This window comes from Humulus lupulus, chromosome X (genome assembly GCF_963169125.1).
Source record: "Humulus lupulus chromosome X, drHumLupu1.1, whole genome shotgun sequence".
Classification (NCBI taxonomy): Eukaryota; Viridiplantae; Streptophyta; class Magnoliopsida; order Rosales; family Cannabaceae; genus Humulus; species Humulus lupulus.
In genome coordinates this window covers 48,909,940-48,914,678 of record NC_084802.1, presented here as the reverse complement: position 1 = coordinate 48,914,678, position 4,739 = coordinate 48,909,940, and positions in this window count along the sequence as shown.

The window sequence follows — 4,739 nt, the reverse complement described above, 5'->3', positions numbered from 1 at the left end:
ATTATTATGTGGATACATTTGGGTTATTTGGCACGAGGTGATCCTAGGGAGCAAGTTAGCGGGATAGTCACAGCGGGATCTGATACCCGACTCGGGGTGAGTCAAGGAGTATTTTGGGTATTTAGTATATTACCGGGATATTGGGTAACATGGATAAATATTCAAGGATATATTCAAAGTTAGTGTGATTAGGAGGGAATTTCGGGGATTTTGACCATTTTACCCTCAGGGACGTTTTTGGTACCCCGAGCCTCGAGATTTACATAGAGTTACTTGAACTCTAAGTAACCTCTCATAAACCTAAAACACAGAAAAATTGAGGAGAAAATACACTCTCTCATTCATACTCTCTCTTGATTAATTGGGAATTTTCCGATCTAGGAGGAATCGAAGCAAGTTTAGGCTCGGGATTACTTGGGGAAAAGCTTAGCATCGCTTAGGGTAGCAAAGGTAACAATTTCTAGCCTTAATTCCCTGCATTTTCTATGGTTTTAGTTAAGTTTCAGAGCCTTGAAAACTCAATTCTGAGTTGGAGATTTGGTGAGGTTTTAGCCAAGTTTTAGCTTAGGTTTTGTGGGCATTGAGGTACTGATTTGTTTGGGAAATTTGTTTAAGGGATTCAATTATGTTTGGATAGGTTTTTTTGGTGAGATTTGGCTTGAAGAAAATAGGAAAAAAGCTGGGCTTTCATGGTGAGCCGTGACCCTGTTCTTGGGGCGCCGCGACTTTCATGAACTCAGGGAGGAGGCGTCGAACCTCCATTTGAGCCGCGCTGCGACGCGTGTGGTCCAGGGGAGAGCCTTGGCCTCTCTGACTTGAGGTGGGTCGTGGTGCTTGAAGGGCCTTTGAGCCCCCGGAAGGTTTTGAGTGCGGGAACTCAAACCTAAGGGCTCGAGATCGATCCTACTACCCGGTTTAGTAGAATTCGACGTCTCGGAGGCTAGGACTCGGTTTAGAAGCCTTTATTTTCTCATTTTTGAAGAGATTTTCTAATTGGTTGTGACTAGGTTATTGATAGGGGCTCGGAACCAAGATCATGCTCGAGGGTCGTTCTTAATATACATTGCACTCAGACCTGAGGTAAGAAAACTGCACCCAATACGTGATATATGTAATCGGGCTTGGCCATTGGAGGACTTTGAGTGTACTGTCGTCTTTCTTCAACGAGATCCCAAGAAGAAGGATTGAAATTTCTAGGTCAAGCATTGTAATTTTGATATAGAGAAAAATAATGGGGAAGGAGAACATGACTTCCTTCTTCAACAATGGTGGACAGAAATGGGGTTTGGCATGACGTAACTGTAGTGGGTTCATTGGATTTGGCTGCAACTATGGTGGACTCAATCATGGTTAGTTTGAGAGAAGATGTGTGGGTACAAGTCGATAGAAAGAATTGTAGTATGTCGAGGAAGATGACCTACGAATGTTGTCATTGAAATATAAAAGTCAATTGACACCTACTTAAGAGAAACAACAAATTAGGTTTGGAATATTGGATAGAGGGAAATGAAATGTGTTAGAAAACATGAACCCTTGCATAATGTAATGTCATATCAATTAGAGAGTATTTGTATCTTGCTCTAAACTTGTTGTGAAAAAGGCCTAAATCATTCCTCAAACACTCAATGGCTATATGTATGAGGTTTTAGATCATGCACCATCTCTTGTTATCCTTGACTATCTTGATTGTATTATTTCTTCTACTTGTGACTGAGGGATCTCAAAATTCAAGCTCTAACAATTTTTTTTACAGATCTTATGGATGATTATGGGAAGAAAGGAATATTGCTTGTGTAATTGGTCCCCTTGCCTTCATAACCTCTGTAAAGTATTTGCATGAAATTCAAAAGCATTGCTTGTAAGGATCTCAAAACATCTATAAGACATAACTTCAAAATGTGGTAGCTATGATGCATATAATTGGACTTCCTATAACTCCTTTTGCGATGCCCACAGTGGGGAAATACTACAAGCTCTATACAAACCAAGCTTTATAGACCTGTTTGAGTAGAGAAGGTTATTCAAGAAATAGAGAGCATAGTCACAATGGCTGGGAAAGCCAGAGATCAAAATTTGGGCAAGGACCATGACTTGGGCACTTGTGATTCAGTAAGGAAGAAGCATCGACAGCCATTGGCATTGGAGGGATTTATCAGTTTGTTGAACTTCAACAACGACTGCATGTTTCGATTTTGGTTAAGAATCAATGTCAGCCCAAAAAGTCCAAATGTCCAAGCCCAAAGGTAAATAAAAGCCCAATCCATTTTATCTAAAGCCAAGACAATGGAAGCTTCTCAACAAATGTGGAAGGAAGATATTTTTAAGAGAAAATTGTAGAAGGATGTAGAAAGTAGATTTTTTAGGAGAAGTGTGTAGAATGTGGTAATAATGTATGGCTAGGATTATTTCTCAATTTAATATTTGTATGGTGTAGATTGCATGGTGAGGACTATAAATACCCTCCCTTGCATTTGGATTAGGCATCCTCCAAAAATAAGTCTTTGTATTCTTAGTGTGGTGTTTTGAGTGTACGTTGTCAGCTTCCTATTGAGTGTCTATTTCTCTTCAAATTGTGAGTGGTCTTTGGAAAGTGTTGTAGTGTCTTTTATTGTGGTATAATACAAGTAATTTGTTTACTTGTTTGGGTCCAATATTAGTAAGTTTAGAGTTGTGTACTCTAAATTTTACTCAACATTTTGTCCCACCTTGAGCTGGTAAGAGGTTATGAGCTAGATGGTCAAGGTTCTTGGTAGGCAAAATCTCGAATGGACCCTGACTCATGGTCTGAATACTCAGATTATGATGCCTTGGATAACACTGCAATATCCATTGAGTCTACTAGAAGTTGAAGCTACTTGGGGGAACTACCAGATAATCCAACAACACATTTTCATAAATTACACATTGAGAACAAGGTGAATGTTTGAGCGGGCATAATGTTTGGCCTCAAATATGCCTAACATGCCTACACATACAGGGTAAAAGAATAAGCCACAAGTAATTAGAATATGTTGCCGAGTTGTACTTTCCTAATTGGATGAGTTGTATTTTAATTAGTTGGGGTAGTTATTTTGTTTAGTCCTAGTAGGAGAGAGTCCTAGTATATATAGTAGTTAATCTCTTTGAGTTAGGCATCTGATTATTGTGTTTGGATTGTGGAAGAGGAATAGCTCCTTGCGGAGATATCTAAGTGTCTCTAAGACTTGGAACTTTGTAACTTTGTTTTTGATATCAATGAGAACCCTAATAGAAACATTATTTCAAGGATTGATTTTCCAGATTTAGTGTGTATCAAAGCTTTTGTTGGAAAATTTTTAGAGTTGTTCTATACACGAGAGGTTTCTAAAGTGACCTGTTTTATTAAGAGATTGAAATATCATTATGTTGTGTCATTTTTCATTGTTTTCCTGTTTCATTTTTTTAATACCCGTGGATTTTCCACATCCATCTATTTTCTCTTAAATTAATACAAGACAAGTTTTTCTTTATAAAAAAAAAAATTAAAATGACTTGCTTTGGTAAAATAAATTCCTGAAAGCTCATGCAACATGTGTCTGGAAAAAAAGAAAACCTTAAGTTTTCTGGTCAATATGGAGCTATGAACCTAATTATGGCCAAGCCACATACATTCAAATTTACGCCAGTGCTTTCAATTGTTGTTGGTTGTCTTGTAAGCAGGGTTTACTGGTGAGTTCACTCATTGAGATGATTTTGATACAAACTAGAATAGGAAAAACCTCTAGGCAGTAACTTTATTGATTCCAGAAATGATTACAAAGTGTTTGAGCTATTTGAGAGGCCCAAAATCTTTCCACAATATAGAAGTTGTCTATACTTTTTAGAGTTTTGCTCGGAAAAACTTTTACAATATAATAATCTCTCTTACACACACAGACATAGTATTTATAGTGTTCGGCTACTAAGTGCCCGTATCTACTTTCCAAGAAACCCCCTAAGATTAATGAAAGAAACTAAAATAAAAGCACAGCTAGACAACTTAAGTTACTCTTCCTAGGTTAGGTAAATCATATTTAACAGGTTTTCTTGGATGATTACAATATGGTAATTTGCAGTTTGTTGATATTGGTTAACCGAGGATGGATAGGTTTCAAACTTCCATCTAATTTGATTAACTTATGATCATGTCTAGAAGCACTATCTTTAGTCGATCATGTAAAAATATCTCCACTCCTGTGTTAAAGTTTACAAATTTATTTTTTCTGCAGTATGTTGCTTGATCTATATATTAAATTTTCAATGTTGCAAACTTGTATTTGTTTAAGTTAGCCCCCTTATCAATATAAATTGTTGCTTGTTTTAGGTGTTGATTGCATCTGGATCATCAAGTGACTTTATCCCTTGTGGCTTAATAATTGAGGCACCCATGACCAAATGGCCAGTCTTCTAGAGCTTTAGAACAATCAAGTTATTCCATGCAAGGAACAAATATTACAGTTCCAATGTCAGTCCAAAAGAAACCTGTACCTGTTGGGATTACTGCCTTTTAAAGCATATGTATTAAACAATGTTTTATGAAATAATTAATTGAAATAGTTTTTTTTTTGCATATATTGATTGTTTATTATTATTGATAGAATAATATTATATGAATATCAGAAAATTTTCAAGTTCGTTATTGTGACTAAAATTTTGTATTGGTACGAGAGGATTAAGATTGCAGTGAACAAATTTAAGTAGTTCACAGTAAAAAAAAGTTATATAGAATCTTTGGATTAAAT